This window comes from Oryctolagus cuniculus, chromosome 14 (genome assembly GCF_964237555.1).
Source record: "Oryctolagus cuniculus chromosome 14, mOryCun1.1, whole genome shotgun sequence".
NCBI lineage: Eukaryota > Metazoa > Chordata > Mammalia > Lagomorpha > Leporidae > Oryctolagus > Oryctolagus cuniculus.
Window position 1 is genome coordinate 75,039,281 of NC_091445.1, and position 17,986 is coordinate 75,057,266.

Here is a 17,986-nt window from a genome sequence, read left to right on the forward strand (position 1 = left end):
AACCATGTTGGCTACAAATAAACTAGCAAACTCTGTCCACTGGGCACCTGCTCTCAGGACAGACCAGTTCTAGAGGCATCTTTGGGGCATAGTGACGATCACTGGAGCCACAAATACAGTCTACCTAAAACACAACTCACTCTCTGAAACCAAACAAATTATGCAATATGAAATCTACATCCTATCAGCGACAAAGTTAATTTTATTGGAATATATATATATAGTGATCTACCCTCAAATGTGTATTCAATCAAATGCTTTATTAAATCAAATCACCCCCTTTTTCTTAAGCATGACTTGAAAAGGCTAAAGAAAGCCTAGTATGGCCAATCTGCAAAGATTGGGAACTGCTTCACTTAAAACCACCTCCCCCAAGTTAGGCAAGAAGGAAGGAGAAGAGAAAAATGCTGTAAGGCTTCAATTACTGCCTCACACTTCCAAAGTTCAGAAGTGGCAAAAAAAAAAAAAAAAAAAAAAAAAAAAAAAAAAAAAAAACCTCTTACACATGCTCAGAACTGAAGTAAAAAATAAACATTAGCAGGCTCCTTGACAGACAGTTAAATATTTTCATTCAATTAGCCCATTTTGTTGAGGATTTTTTGCCACATTCACAATCAAATTAAAGACAGAAGACTTTTTAAAATAATTTAATATCTCCACTGGTCCATAAAAAGGCTGTAATGTGTCATTTTCACTGCAGTACTCAGAGGCAGAAGATCAAAGATGAAACCACTGATAAACTTTACGACTAGAATTCCTATAGCACTCTTTCCTGCATCCTTACTGTGTTTCTAAAGTTTTGTGTTTTTTTGTTGTTGTTTTGGGTTTTTTTTTTTTTTTTTTTTTTTTTGACAGGTAGAGTTATAGACAGTGAGAGAGAGAGAAAGGTCTTCCTTCCGTTGGTTCACCCCACAAATGGCCACCACGGCCGGCGCTGCACCAATACGAAGCCAGGAATCAGCTGCTTCTTCCTGGTCTCCCATGGGATGCAGGGCCCAAGCACTTGGGCCATCCTCCACTGCACTCCCGGGTACAGCAGAGAGCTGGACCGGAAGAGGGGCAACTGGGACTAGAACCCAGTGCCCATATGGGATACCGGTGCCGCAGGCAGAGGATTAACCAAGTGAGCCACGGCACCGGACCTCTAAAACTTTTAAATTTTTTGCATGATAGCTTTGACTTTTTTTAAAAATTTACTTTCATTTTATTTGAAAGGCAAGGTGGTGGGGAGAGATCTTCCATCTGTTGATTCACTCTTCAAATGGCTGCAACACCCTAGACATGGGCAGGCTGAAATCAGCAGCCAGTAATAAAATCTGAATGTCCCATGGGGATGGTAAGGCCCCAAGTACCTGAGCCATCACCTGCTACCTCCCAGGGTGAACATTAGCAGGAAGCTGGAATCAGAAGCAGAGGCAGGACTCAAACCCAGGCATTCCTATTCCAGACATAACACCCCAAGAAGTCTGTTAACCTTGGAACCCAATGCTCACCCCCAACTTTGGCTCCTAAAGAAGTGTTATCAGGACCATCAAAGGAGCTATTCCTAAATATCTCAGATCTCCAGGGATAAGATTCCAACAGGTAGATTGTAATTCTAAGTTCCTCCATATCTACCATTATTTCCTGCTTAAGAACCCCTGGGGTATAACAAAATAAGTGTAGAGGGGCCGGCGCTGTGGTGTAGCGGGTCAAACTGCCGCCTGGAGTGCAGGCAACCCATATGGGTGCAGGTTCAAGTACCAGCTGTTACACTTTCAATCCGGCTCTCTGCTATGTCCTGGAAAAGCAGTAGAAGATGGCCCAAGTCCTTGGACCCCTGCACCCATGTGGGAGACCCAGAAGAAGCTCCTGGCTTCGGATTGGTGCAGCTCCAGCCATTGTGGCCAACTGGGGAGTGAACCAGCGGATGGAAGACCTCTCTCTCTCCCTGCCTCTTCTCTCAGTGTGTAACTCTGATTTTCAAGTAAATAAATAAATCTTTAACAAAACAAAACAAAACAACCAAGGTAAGTGTAGAGTGTCTCCAGATAAGATGACCATGAACTTCAGAGAACACCTGGGGAACATTACAAAACTCCATCACTAGAGGGCCACACCACAAGCCACACCAGAATCCACAGGTGAGAAGGGTGCCTTCAGCCTTTTACCCTGCAGGTGATCCCAATGACCAGTTAACCCTGACAATCACTGCAGCAGTGACCATTTCTACAACTACTTTAAATGCACAGAAATGACTGACTTGTAATTTTCTGTAACTATTTGATTAACAAACAAAAACTAACCATTTACGATCTTCTGAATTTCTCCTTAGTGGAACGAAACAAAGGATACTCTAAAATATCAGCCAACTGCAGGCTCATGTTCAATGGCTTGGAGTCTGATTCATCAGGGAACCATCAGAGGACGTACTAAGCAGGTGACAATGTGCAAAAAAACTTCTGGATGCACTTGACGTGCAATTTTAAAATGTGCTTCAACATCACCACATCATCACCCCCTGGGGAAGATGTGCTAGCCCAATAGTTCAGGAAAACGTTCAGTTCAAAAGAGACCACCTCATTAAGTTTTGTGTAACCCAAACAGTTCATTTCTTCAAATCCTCAGTTGCAAGATAGCACCAAGGAAGTTCTAACATCCAGGGTTTTAGGTGCTTGTTTTGCTTCTGTTAGAAGGAATACACTTGTTGGTAGGAAGTTAGAAATTAGCCCAAGGACGTAGAGGGGCCTAAGGAAAACAGGGCAATGCAGAAAGTAAAGCAATGCAGCAGTCTTCAGCAGCCTCAGAAACACGCCTTGGAAACTGCCCAGTATTTTACACTACAAGGTCCTGCCCATACCCTGATTACAGGTGGTCCCAAGCCCACCATCCCCCACCCCCGAAAAGCTGTCCAAGGGAATCTCTTCTATCTGACAGGAGATGGGCTACCCAGCCTGATAACACTGGGTAACAAAACCTTGGGAGGAATCTTACCTATCTCACACCCTGCAAAGAGGGAGTGGGGAAGCCCCAGTCTGTATGCAGATTGTGGCTCAGCTCTCAGCTCTTTCCTGAGCCACTCATCTGGCCTGTCAGGTTTATTCTCTTCACTAAATGATGTAACCTTGCTTTCCCCAGTCTGGACACTCTCTCAGATTTTGTCTGGAGAAGTGCCCATCTGTTCCAATGGATACCCCACTAAACCTTGATACCTTGCTTCCCACTTTTCTCTGTCTCACGTTTGAAGACAAGAAACTGTCCCACCCATCTCTGGTAACACACTCACTGCTTGGAAGTTCACCTGTTTTCACTCTGAACTTTCTGAAGTTTCACCGAACAATGACACCGTCCACTTAAGAAAGAAGTCGCCTCCGCCTTGCGGCACCGGCACACCAGGTTCTAGTCCCGGTCGGGGCACCAGATTCTGTCCCAGTTGCCCCTCTTCCAGGCCAGCTCTCTGCTGTGGCCAGGGAGTGCAGTGGAGGATGGCCCAAATCCTTGGGCACTGCACCCCATGGGAGACCAGGATAAGTACCTGGCTCCTGCCATCGGATCAGCGCGGTACGCCGGCCGCAGCGCGCTGGCCACGGCGGCCATTGGAGGGTGAACCAACGGCAAAGGAAGACCTTTCTCTCTGTCTCTCTCTCTCACTGTCCACTCTGCCTGTCAAAATAAATAAATAAATAAATAATAAATAAAATTAAAAAAAAGAAAGAAGCCATCCCCTACCAGCATAGCCACCAATAGGCTTTGTGTCACAGGACAAGGATCATCAGTCAGGATTGGTTAAATGACATTGGGTCACCCACTTCTACAGGGCAGCAAGAGTCATGCCCGGGTACCGAGCATGTACCAGCCCAGGGTGAAGAGGGTAAGGAGATCAGGCAGGTTGACTGACAAACTGATAAGAACAAAGTGCCACCAAATAAAAATCTACCCCCATTTAATTCAAACACAGTGGGTTCACTGCCAAGCCACAACACAAAACTGGAAACAGGTTGATTTTAAAGTAACAGTTAGGGAACAGCATGTGTTTTGTCTAGCAGTTAAGATGCCCATGTCCCACAGCTCACCTGGGTTCAACTCCCAGCTCTGCCAACCCCAGCTTCCCACTAATGCAGACATTGGAGACAGAAATGATGGCTCAAGTAACAGTTCCTGTCACTCATGTGGGAAACCTAGATCACATTCCAGGCTTCAGCCCTAGCCAAGCCCATTTCAAGAATGAACCAGTGAATAAAATCACCAATTAATCTCTTTTTTTTCTTAAACAAAAATTTTAATTACAATTAGTAACATGATTGAGATAAAGGATCAGTTTGTTTAAAAAATTAACATTAGAAATATTTGTATAAGGTTAGAAACCAGTGAGATTATTATTATTTTTCTGAGCTAAAACAGCTTCCCCAAATTTTGGCAATCTTTTACAATCATTGTTTCTTAAGAACTGGGAGCATTACAGATGGGGCTTGGAGGTGATAGAATATAGCCAGAAAAAACAGAGTATCAGACACAACGCTCCCTTCCAAGTAAAAAGTCTCCTGTAGATTAAATTAGGACATTTAGGTTCTATGTTCTGAGCAGAGATGTTCCACTACACAAAATGAAATAATGAAGATCCTTTGTTAACTAATAGTGGAGAAGAAATAACCAGGTTGTTTTCATTGCATCAAGTGCTCATGTTTTTCTTAAAAGATTTCTTTATTTGAAAGGCAGAAATACAGAAAAAGAGGGAGAGACAGAGACAGAGAAACAGAGAGATATTCCATCCACTGGTTCATGCCCCAAATGGCCACAATGACCACAGCTGGGCCAAGCCAAAGCCAGAAGCCTGGAACTTCATCTGGTTCTCCAACACTCATGGCAGGGGCCTAAACACTTGGACCATGTTCCACTGCTTTCCCAGGTGCATTGTCAGGGGGCTGGATCAGAACTGAAGCAGCCAGCCCTCAAACCAGCTACAGATGGTAGCTGTAATCCTTGGCTCCACGACACCACACCCTGTGCTAACACTTTTTTAACTTTGGGTACTTGCTATGCAGTTTGCCTATACAATTATCTACTATATATGGAATCTGATTTATTACAAGATTTTTCAATTAATTATTTGAACCTTATTTTTGGTCAGCAACAATGCTATAACCTCTGGCATTCTAGCTCTTATAGTCTGTCATCACTGAATTTATTTGAGGGCCAACTACAGCAATCTAAATTTTCTTTTTAGAGAATCTAAATTTTCTTTTATGACTAATCTTAACATATCAGTTACAAAGAGCAAGAATAAAGGAATAAAGGAATAACTTCTTATAGAACAACGGTCCTAAATCACAAGGACCCTCATGATGGCTTTATGAAAAATCGTTCCTACAAAATAGGTCTGATGCCCAGCATGCAGCCTACTACCTAGTACACAGTAGGCACTTTGTAAAGTGGGCTGACCTGAAGATGGACATGTGTGCACTGTCCTTATATAAGTTACTTGGACTTGCTTTCTTCATCTAGAAAAGCACAGCCTGCTAGTGATGGGGGTGGGGGTGGGGAGATCAATGTTATCACACAATTGTTTATACAATATCGAACAGGAACTTATTTGAAAGTCTTATTCGTACAGGCTCCTTTTCACATTAGAGCACACTGTGCCCTTTTGTTTTGGACAGTACCAACCCCAAGTTGCTTTTCAGTCTTCCCAGCTCTTCACCGGCCTTCCAAAATCTTCACACAAGCCCTATTGTGGTCTGCATGTGTTTCTATCATGGCTGTTGAGAGATGAGGCCTGGAAATGCGGAACAGAGTAATGCTAACTGTTGGTCATAGTAAAACTAACCATGGGACTGAGAAAAGCTAACCATATTTGGCCAATTATGAACATAACTTTGTAATCTTGTTTTCACTACTCCAAACCTTCAATTCTAGGAATTTATGTTTCCAGGAAAGACTGGCTATTGAAATGGACACATATATAATTACTTTGAGTAATGTTCCAAACTCTACTCCAAATCATGCTTTCTTTTCATTCTTGGATTTGCTCTTTGTATTGATAGCTAAAAAGGAAAGCTAACAAGGAATATTCCAGAAACCAAGAGGAGCATGAAGAGTTTAAAACATAAATCATTCTATAAACATCTGACAGAAAATTCAGTTCACAAGCAGAAAAAAATGCAAATTAATCAGTGACTATTAATTCAATAAAAGATATATAAAATCAGCAAGATATTATGCAGACACTTCAAAAAAGCCATGGAAAAATGGACTTAAAAGAACTATGTTTTGATACAGAAAATTTTTGAAAAATGTAATTTCTTATAATATGCATTTTCCATGAAATTTTTGAGTAAAAAATTATTTGATGAATGTTTACACCAAAATAAATTTATCTTCAATTCCTCTTTCCCTGAATGTTTTGAAAGATCCTTCATTTTATCTTTGACGTTCAAGCTTTGGCTTTGTTTCACTTTCGACCATAAATCTCCAGTTGAGATACAGAAGTTAGAAGAGGGCAGTCGCCCATACTCAGCTGAGGAAGTACAAACTCACCCTCTGCAAGGATGCCGCTAACCACACGGAGCTGGAGGGCACTCAGAACGCTCCGTATCTTTGACTCTACAATTTTACACCAAGGCACTTTCAGGAAATCATCACAGGTGTTTAGATTAGAAATTAAGTTCTGCCTTTCCTAGCCACACCCTCCCTCCAGCACAATCCCATCCCTATCCCATGATAAACAGACAGTTAACCCAAAACCCAGACCCAGGGAGGTGATCCAGAGGCAGCTTCAGCCCAGCCACACAAGTAGGTCAGCACCGACTTCGGACCTGAGCTGCAAAGACAACCTGGCTCAAAATTCCTCTCATTCAGCTATTTCTACTTGGAAACTAAATCATGCTTGGAGGTTCTGGATCCAGGAGCTATGAGTCAGTGTCAAGGCCAGTGATCATGGGGAATGTGAAGCCAAGTTCAAGACAAACAAGCAGAGATCCACTTGTGTTAGATTCATTTGTGTTCTAATCATCTGTGTCAGATTTATTTGTGATATAATCATACATAACTGGGGTTCTGATCACTTCCAATTCGAGCTTCCTGCTAATATGCACCCTGGACGGCAGCTGCAATGGCCCAACTAAAAATGTTACAGGACAAGGCTGCTCAGGGATTCCTCACACAAGAAAGAATTCAGACATGAGAGAGTAGCAGTCGGTTTTAAAGAAAACAGGTAATGAAAGAAGAATGAGCCGGCGCCGTGGCTCAATAGGCTAATCCTCCACCTTGCGGCGCCGGCACACCGGGTTCTAGTCCCGGTTGGGGCGCCGGATTCTGTCCCGGTTGCCCCTCTTCCAGGCCAGCTCTCTGCTATGGCCAGGGAGTGCAGTGGAGGATGGCCCAGGTGCTTGGGCCCTGCACCCCATGGGAGACCAGGAAAAGCACCTGGATCCTGGCTCCTGCCAGGATCAGCGCGGTGCGCCGGCTGCAGCGGCGGCCATTGGAGGGTGAACCAGCGGCAAAGGAAGACCTTTCTCTCTCTGTCTCTCTTTCTCACTGTCCACTCTGCCTGTCAAAAAAAAAAAAAAAAAAAAAAAAAAAGAAAGAAGTACACCTGACACACCAGGCAGGCATCTCAGGGAAGAACTGCATTCAGACTGGAGCTTTGATGGATTTGGGTTAAGGGCCCTCCTCTCCCCTCCCCCCACACCCTGTCTGGGCTATTGCTGGGTGGAGGGCTTCCTGGGCATGGAATTCCTAAAATTCCTCCCACAACTTCATAAAGGTCCTAAGAGTCCCCCTCAGGGTAGGGTGTGGAAGCTTCTCCTAGGCGGAGAGGGCTGGGACCAATCCAACCAGCTTATTGAACAATGACAAGACTTGATATGTAAATCATAGTTTGCTTCTATATTTCTCCCTTTATTCAACCACACAAATGTCCACCCAACAAGGTTACTGAACAAAATGCTGGTCTGCCCCCACGGCTGGCTTCGACATGTTTTTTCCTCATCCAGCCACACAAAATCCCTACTTTTCTTTGGCCCCTCATACATACATCAGCTAATATCTGCATAGCTATCTAACAGCTGGGTCCCTGTCACTCACATGGGACACTTGGATTGAGTTCCTGGCTCCTGTCTTCACCTGGTGCAGCCCAGGCTATTATAAACATTTGGGTAGTGAACTAGCAGATGGAACAGCTCTCTCTCTCTCTCTTAACCTTTCAAATAAATAAAGAGAGATATTAATTTCAAAATTAAAAACAAAAGCAAAAAATGCTATTAAGAAATAACTCCAGCTGGCGCTGTGGCTCAATAGGCTAATCCTCTGCCTGCAGCACCAGCACACCGGGTTCTAGTCCCGGTCGGGGCACCAGATTCTGTCCTGGTTGCCCCTCTTCCAGGCCAGCTCTCTGCTGTGGCCCAGGAGTGCAGTGGAGGATGGCCCAAGTGCTTGGGCCCTGCACCCGCATGGGAGACCAGAAGAAGCACCTGGCTCCTGGCTTCAGATCAACACAGTATGCCGGCCACGGCGGCCATTGGAGGGTGAACCAATGGCAAAGGAAGACCTTTCTCTCTGTCTCTTTCTCTCTCATTGTCCACTCTGCCTGTCAAAAAAAAAAAAAAGAAAAGAAAAGAAAAGAAAGAACTCCAAGTGGGGCCAGTGCTGTGGTGTAGCGGGGAAATCTGCCACCTACAGTGCCGGCATCCCTTGTGGGTGCCGGTTCCTGTCCCAGCTCCTCTACTTCTGAGCCAGTTCCCTGCTGTAGCCTGGGAAAGCAACTTTGGGCCCCTGCACCTGCGTGGGAGACCCAGAAGAAGCCCCTGGCTCCTACTCAGCCCAACTCCAGCTGTTGCGGCTATTAGAGGAGTGAACTAGCGGATGGAAGATTTCTGCCTCTGCCACTCTGTAACTCTGAAAGAAATGAAATGGAAGAAATGGGCAAAAGAAAGAACAAAAGTGAAGTAGGCAGGCATACAAGTTAAAATCTATTAGGCTTGTGAGCTGGAAAACCAGGCTTTCACCACGCCCCTGTGTGACCTCATGCCCCTACCTGGTCACACCTGGGTGCCCACAGCCAATCAGGTTAATTAACCACTCCCCTTTGAGAGTGTCTGGCCTTCTCTTCTGCCCTGGCCTCTTGCCAGGAGGGAGCTGGCTGTAGCCCTGCGCCTCCAGGGCGCGTGGCCTTCTGGACACCCACCCTAGGCTTCCTGGCCTAGATGCTCCTCCACGCAGCTGGTTCCTGGTGCTCAGTATGAACCCAGATTTACCTCTCTCTCTTAGATAAAGCTCTCACTCTATGTATCTTTCTCGCTAAATAAAGGCTTAAAATGTACCATGCTGCCTTGTTTATCTGTGCCAGTATTTAGAATTCTTTAAATATCAGGCAAGAACCCTCTTGGGCTTATTAATATTGGGGATTTATTAATAAGCATATGGTGATATCGTATGGCACCCCAAATTCCAGTAGCATATGTGGCACCCTAGATGGCACTTCTGGGGAACTTTAAGGGGCCACATTTCTGTATAGATTTTAGGGGGTCATTCCCGATATTAAAAGAAGGAAAGAACCCAAGTAGGTATCTGGTTGCTCGTCTGGAGAGAAGACTGGTTTCCTCTGGGTCAAACCCACTGCATCCTTCTTAAGCCCACACAAAGAAAGTGCCACCAGCAAAACAGCGAAAGGTGCTTGTTTTCAGGCCACAATTGGTGGTTTCTTCTTTGCTGTTGGTTTCTTTTCAGAGACCTATATAAACACAGGAGCACTGACGGCCAATGTTTGCTGCAATGACACCTTGCATTTGCTTGGTGGACAGCAGCTACATCAGCCCTGCTAACAGGGAACCACCACAGGCTGCCTGAAAAGCATTTGGGAAATCAACGCATCCCCACGTTGCAGGAGGGACACTCACACGGGACATCAGGTTTCATTTTATTCATGTGTCATTTCTTTTTTATCCTTTAGGATTTATTTATTGGAGAGGCAGAGTTACAGAAAGAGAGAGAGAGAGAAAGAAAGAGAGAGAAAGAGATCTTCCACCCATAGTTCCACTCCCCTTATGGCCACAATGGCCAGGGCTAGGCTGGTCTGAAACCAGGAGCCAAGAGCTTCTGAGTCTCCCATGTGGATGCAGAAACCCAAGCACTTGGGCCATCCTCCACTGCTTTTCCAAGCGCATTGGCAGGGAGGTGGATCAGAAATGCAGCAGCCAGGACTTGAATAGGCGCCCACAGAGGATGCCAGCTGTGCAGGCGGTAGCTTTACCTGCTATGCCACAATGCCAACCCCTATTGTGTCATTTCTCTATAGTCCCATTTTCTTTTTTTAAAAGAAGGATCAGAGGCAGCTCAGAATTAGGAGAAAATTAAAGTGTTGGGAGAAGACCAATTACTAATCCTTAAAAGCTACACACTAAGATGAAGTCACCTGCTCCTGGAAGGAAAACCCTGGATCATAAACAGACCTTAAGTTCAAATATCATTCTCACCCTTTCTCTAGAACAGCTCCACGATACACAAACCCTTTAGGGCACACAACTCTGTCCAGAACTCTGACAATAAAGTGGAGAAATAAACTCAGTTTCCTCTACTGTCTTGTCTGGGATATGTGGGCACTGCCGCCCCTCCATGACAAAGCCATCAGTGAGGGGATACATAGGGCAGCGCATGTGGAAAAGGGAGTGGAGCCCCTGTGCCTGGCTATCCAGGAGCGTCATACCAAAGGAAACTGTGTGTGCACAGATATCTGGATTCTCTCCAAATACTGTCATTTGGAGCTTTGATAGAGACTTCATTCTGTAAGCACAGTGCAACAGACAACCATGTGAAAAGGGAAACAGACAAAAAGGTTCTGGTTGAATGTGAACAGACTAGGTGGGGAACCCAGTGAGGCCTGCCTGGATTATTCTTAGCTTCTCTGTGCAGCATTCCTTCCTTCTCAGTATGGTCCAGGAGTAGGTCCTGTGATCTGTTGTCAACGTAGGCCAGAGAACTTCTTTATGGCTGGCTCCACCAAAAAGGCAGGGAAAGGACAGAGTACTTGTGACATGCCTAGGGGAAGAGACACCAAGGCTTCAATGGACCTCGGTGGAGAGAAAGTGTTAGAGGGGTGGGGAAAGAGAAGGTCAAGGGAAAGACTTCACTTAGCAGGGCCTTATCCTGATTACCTATGAAATGAAAAGAGCTGTGGGAGTTATGAGCCAAGAACTATGAATGAAAACCAAAAGATATACAAGGGTACTTGAAAAAGGTCATGGGAAATGGAATTAGAAGGTAGGCTGGGGCCGCCATTGTGGCGCAGCGGGTTAAGCTGCTGCCTGCTATGGCCAGCATCTCATATGAGCACCAATTTGAGTGCCAGACACTTCACTTCCGATCCAGTCCCCTGCTAATGCACCTAAGAAGGCTGCAGAATATGGTCCAAGTGTTTGAGCCCCTGCCAGCCATATGGGAGACCCAGATGGAGTTCCAGGCTCTTGGCTTTGGCATGACCAAGTCCCAGCTGTTGCAGTCATTTGGGAAGTGAACCAATGGATGGAAGAACTCTCTTTCTCGCCCTCTGATCTATAATTCTACCTTCTGAGTAAATAAATGATCCTAAAAAAAAAAAGTATATTTTGCTGCAAAAAAAAAATGTTTGGAATCTTTACATCCAAGTATATCATCATCAGAGGAGCCAGATCCCTAAGGCAGCCCAAGGCCCTCGGAAACAATGGAAAGCCACCCAGATCAGAAGTGGAGAGGAGCGCTCGGGGTGCAGGAGAGCAAGCTCAGATTCTCCCTAAGAGTCAGTGATCAAGCTAAAGCTGTCAAGAAACAGCAAGACCACAGGCCAAAAGCACCCACCCACAGCCCCTGCAGGCCAAGCCGAAGCTGCGAGAAGTATAATGGGAAGGGCATAATTCTATAGGTGATTATTTCAGGCTCCGTAGGGCAAACACACTTTTTGAAACATGAACAACTGTACAAGACCGAAAAAGAGCAGCAAGATTGTTTTTATTCCACACAGCTGTCTCAGCCCTCATTTTCCAGCCAACACACGCTCAGCCCCGCCAAGTTATGCTCTTGGCTCTCAGTTCATGCGTGGGTGGTCTCTGGGTGATTGCACGATCATGCAGAGAAAGCCAAACAGAGTGGCCCTGGGGTCATTCGGAGTGGATCCTGCATTCAACAAGCCTTTAATCCAGGAACCGAGCAGCCTGGCATGTGCCAAGGCAAGACCTAAAATACACACACAATGCACGCAGATGCACACAAACCTAACCTGCGCTCTATTCCTGATCCTTCACGCTACAGGCAGAGACACATAAGTAAACTGAACAACTACAGGTCACCCTGGAATCACTTCTATCCAGCCCTGAGAACGTGATTTTGCGGCAACTCAGTGTTTCTGTTGTATCTTACTGATCCCACACATCTTCTCCGCAGTACTGAAATAGTCCCTGAAATGACTGCAAATCAAAGAATCACATGTGAGAGGGGAATGGAAAAAGAAAACAGTCTAGGATTTTAGCAGGCTTCCATGGTGAACAGGTCATCAGTACCCAGATGCTCAAAAGTCAACCCTGTCCTATAGATTCTGACATCAGGAAGGAAATCACAAACGTTATAGAATGGCCAAGTACTTACTCTGTTCTCTGACCAACAGGGCTATCAGTAGTATAGAAGATTATAACACGTTCTCATAATACCATATCATAATCACAACATGGCCCTATAGTTAGCAAAATACTCTCATTCCCAGTCAGCAACTTCACTGTAACGCAGTCACTCAACAGGAACCAGAATCACAGCAAAGGATATCGGCTCAGACCTACACACAGAACACCCAAATAATTTCTACCTCTTTTATTGTTACAACCAACTCAGTTAAGGTAGGCACACAAGAACACAGGAAGTGAAAGAATTTACTCAGCTATCTGAAATCATTTCTCTTAATGCACCTAAATTTGTTAGCTTTCAATAATGATACAAACCTTTGCGCAAGGCCTGAGCTCTTGGAAGAAAGCACTAAGACGTTCTTCAGCCTCGCCACTGTGAGATATGGATGTGGTGTGGGCATCTTCAGTGGTGTGCCTGGGAATGTGCACCCCGTTCTCTGCACTCTTCCTCCTATACTCTTCCCACTCCTACCCAGAGCTGTCCTGACTCTGAATACAAAACAAATTTCTCTGTACAAGAAGACAAGAAAAACCCAGAGGGCTGATGCTGTGGTATAGCAGGTAAAGCCTGCCACTTGCAGTGCTGGCATCCCAAATGGGCGCCAGTTCTAGTCTCAGCTGCTCCTCTTCTGATCCAGCTCTCTGCTATGGCCTTGGAAAGCAGTAGAAGATGGCCCAAGCCCTTGGGACTCTGCACCCACGTGGGAGACCAGAGGAAGTTCCTGGCTGCCAGCTTCAGATCGGCACAGCTCCAGCCGTTGCGGCCATCTGGTGAGTGAACCAGCGGACGAAAGACCTCTCTGTAACTCTGCCTTCCAGTAAATAAATCCTAAGAAAAGAAAAGCCCAGGTAGGTGGGATGAAAGTTATTCCTTCAACCATAATTCCCATAGCACTATCCTTATTGAAGTGCTTCATTATCTCAACTACGGAGATACAAAGGTACAAAGCCACCTTTTTTTTTTCTTTTTTTTTACACTTCCAGATGCATTACTGTGAATTCCAGAACTCTGGCTGTTTTTCCTTAGATGTCTCTATATTGTTCAGAGCCCAGTTTCTCACTTTTTGGTTCTCTAGGAACTAATTAAAAAGTTGAACAAATAGAAGAAGTCCCATACACATTAACCCAACTCAAAAACTACCCTGTTCAAAGTAGACGCAAATACCGAGAGAACACAGGGCTCTGGCTAAGTCAATTTACTACTTAGAAATAAAAATTCAACTGACTTCAACCCTACTTGAGGAAAGTATAAAATGCAGAGCATAATTTTCCCATCCTAGATGAGCGGGGTATCCTAAACACCAGCAGACTCCGCTTGTTCTCAAAGGCTCTGACAGTGACTCAAAGGTCATCCTTCTAAACACAGAATCGTAGAACTAGCAGAAAGGTTTGACATCACAGTCCAGCTCCCTACTTTACAATGAAGATGAAGCAGCTGAAGAAATGTGCCTAAAGTCACACACTGATCACTTTGCACCATATTATCATACTCAACCGCCAATTAATGTCTTTACCAATCCCCCAAACCATCCAATCTCAGAACTTGAAATAAAGCCTTAATAATTAATCTACTCTGTGCTCTCTGAAGAGGCCTAAATGGTTCGAACGAAAGGGAAAAAAAAATAAGTCCAACCCCCTAGAAGAACAGGTAGCAGGCCCTACTCTCGCTTGGGATGAGAGATGGACTGCAAATGGAGACCAGTGTTCTCAGGTCAAAAGGTAACTCCAAGATGACCTTCCTTATGGACCCAGCAGGAGAATCCTGACCCAACTGGTCATTTTTATTTATTTATTTATTTATTTTTTTGACAGGCAGAGTGGACAGTGAGAGAGAGAGACAGAGAGAAAGGTCTTCCTTTGCCATTGGTTCACCCTCCAATGGCCGCTGCAGCCGGCGCGCTGCGGCCAGCGCACCGCGCTGATCTGAAGCCAGGAGCCAGGTGCTTCTCCTGGTCTCCCATGGGGTGCAGGGCCCAAGGACTTGGGCCATCCTTCACTGCACTCCCAGACCATAGCAGAGAGCTGGCCTGGAAGAGGGGCAACCGGGACAGAATCCGGCGCCCCGACCGGGACTAGAACCCGGTGTACCAGCGCCGCAAGGCAGAGGATTAGCCTAGTGAGCTGCGGCGCTGGCCAATTGGTCATTAACATCACAACCTGTGGGAGGATGCCTGGATGATGATATCCCACAGGAGGCAACACTGTCTTCTGCACCGACTGCATCCATTAACAGTCCTCATTTTATTTTTATGTGTCTGACATTTCCAGTTCACAATCCAGTTGAACCATGGGAATTAATCAGGCAGGACTTTAAAGACTACTTATTTAATCAAGAGGCAGAGAGAAAGACACAAACAAAGAGATCGTGATTGCTGGTTCATTCTTCAAATGGGTTGGACTGGGGCCAAAGCTGAGAGCTGTGAACACAATCCAGATCTCCCACTTTAGGGGCAGGAATCCAATTACTTGAGCCATCACTGCTACCTCCCAGGGTCTGCATTAGCAGGAAGCTGGAGTAGGGAGTCAGAGGCAGGCATTAAACCTAGGCACACCAATATGGGATGCAGGTGTTTAATGGTCAGACCAAAGGTCTGCCTTGTAAGTAGAATTTGGTAAGTCATCTCCCCATGCTCAGATCTAGCAAGCTAACTCAGAAAGAATAATCAGAAGGTTCATTAAAGATCAGGATGCCTCTTGCCACTTTACTTGACATAGGGTAGCTATTTGCCAAACTGAACTAAACCCATGTTGGGTACAGAAATAGAGAGTAATAATGCAATAGATCCAAAAAACTCAGAAGTCTAAATTTTATTATATTATTACATTTTTAATTATATAGTATATACACTGAAAAATCCTCAGGGAGTATCTGCTCTACTCCTCTTTTTCAAAAAGCAGAAAATGGAGAGTCAAGATCAGTAAGTAAATTATTCCATATTTAACCTCTTACAGAGATTACAGAGCCAGAGCATGGGTGTGCTCGTTCACACTCGCTCGCGCGCTCTCTCTCTCTCTTTCACACTCACATGACCATTACTTTTAATTTTTTTCTTGGGGCAATAATTTGCTCTTATCATCTAGGAATGAACAGGCAAAAATTCCAGTAAAGTTCTGTTGAATTAGGTACCCCTTAAATTGAGGTTTTACATTCATGTGTTCTGGAGAACAATGCACTAAATTTAAATTAATGGTTTAATTCCATAATGTGCTAAGTTCATGTGGAATGATAATGCTTTCACCTCAAGACCTTTCTTTTTTTTTAACTTAAATAAAATATATATTTAAAAAAAATACACCATGCTCTTTTCTCACAGTTATGATATCAGAATGATTTGATTATAACATGAAAATTGTGACATCATAATGGTTGGATTATAATATCATAATCATGAGTGATATGGCAATTGCTTATGACAGTACAATGTTGGGTTTATGATATCACAATGCTTGCTATGGGACCAGAATGCAGAATTACATCACAATTGATTAGTACATCATAATGGTTTTTATGGCATAACACTAGTTTTAATGTGACATCACAATTTTGAATGACAACACAATTGTTGATAGTATAACAATGCTTGATTTGTGAAATCATAATGATGAATTATATCACAAATTTTGATACAATGATTATATATGGCATCACGATGGTGGGGTTATGATTTGGTTATAGTGAATTATATCATGACTGTTTATGACATCACAATGGATTAGGGCATCACACTGTTGGTAACATCACAATTGATGACATCACAACATTGGATTATAACATTACAATGGTGAATGACATTACAATTATTTTACATCACAATAGTTGGATTATTATATCACAATAGATTATATCACAATGATTGGTTTGTGACAAGACCTTTCTTAAAAAATGATTGTATCAATACAAGAATACAGACTTTTGAAATGCATACTCCTGCGTCAGTTAAGGGTCATGTCTCTTCAGGACCTGGTATCTCTATGTCTCTCATCTAAAACAAACAGTTTTGGAAAAAGTTTCACTGTATCTAAAACATTATCTACAACATTGAGTCTTAAATTCAAATGGATAGTCCACGGGCCTGCGCTGTGTCACAGTGGGTTAACACCCTGGCCTGAAGCGCCGGCATCCCATATGGACACCGGTTCAAATCCCAGCTGCTCCCCTTCCAATCCAGCTCTCTGCTATGGCCTGGGAAAGCAGTAGAAGATGGCCCAAGTCCTTGGGCCCCTGCACTCACATAGGAGACCCAGAAGAAGCTCCGGGCTCCTGGCTTTGGATCAGCACAGCTCCGGCCATTGCGGCCAATTGGGGGGTAAACCATCAGATGGAAGACCTCTCTCTCTCTCTCTGCCTCTCATCTCTCTGTGTAACTGACTTTCAAATAAATAAATAAATAAATCTTTTTAAAAAAAATGGATAGTCCAGACTCACTTCAACAACCTGTTTTTCTGAATTCCAAGTCACCATCTTAGCCTTCTGCCTTTTTTTTTTTTTAAGATTTATTTATTTGAAAGGCAGAGTTACAGAGGAAGAGAGGAAGAGAGAGAGAGAAAGAGAGAGAGAGAGAGAGAATCTTCCATCTTTGGAGCCAGTGCCATGGTGTAGCGGGTAAAGTCCCAGCATGCCATAAGGGCACCGGTTCAAGTCCAGGCTGCTCTACTTCCCATCCAGCTCACTGCTATGGCCTGGGAAAGCAGTAGAGGACAGCCCAAGTCCTTGGGCCCCTGCACCCACATGGGAGACCTGGAAGAAGCTCCTAGCTCCTGGCTTCGGATAGGCACAGCTCTGGCCATTGAGGCCAACTGGGGAGTGAACTAGCGGATAGAAGATCAACCAACCAATCTCTCTCTCTCTCTCTCTCTCTCTCTCTCTCTCTCTCCCTGCCTCTCATTCTCTCTCTGTGTAACTCTTTCAAATAAATAAAAACATCTTTAAAAAAAAAAAAAAAACTTCCATCCTCTGGTTCACTCCCCAAGTGGCTGCAATAGCCAGGCCTAAGCTCAAGCCTGGAACTCCATCTGCGTTTCCCACATGGGAACACGGGCCCAAGCACTTGGGCCATCTTCTGCTGTTTTCCCAGGCACATTAGCAGAGACTGGATCAGAACTAGAGCAGCCAAGACTCAAAGCAGCACTCCTAAATGGGATGCCGGCATGGCTGAGGGTGGCTTAGCCAGCTGTGCCTCAGCTCTGGCCCTCCGGCTTTCTGTTTTCAATGCTGCGTCCCAGACAACGTTAGACTCACAAGAAGCAGCACTGACAGTGACTGCACTCAACTCATCAGTTCTCAGAAAAGGAGGCCCAGATTATAAAACACTTTGCACAAGGTCAGACATTTATATAGCGAGGCCTAAATGGGAGCCTGCCATGTG

The 17,986-nt window shown here is 44.6% G+C and overlaps 1 protein-coding gene across 5 annotated transcripts in view; it reads right to left on the bottom strand.

Moving 5' to 3' along the window:
- The window catches only part of ARL15 (ARF like GTPase 15), a 489,350-nt gene that overhangs the window by 409,704 nt on the left and 61,660 nt on the right, over positions 1-17,986 (bottom strand). The window lies entirely within an intron of this gene.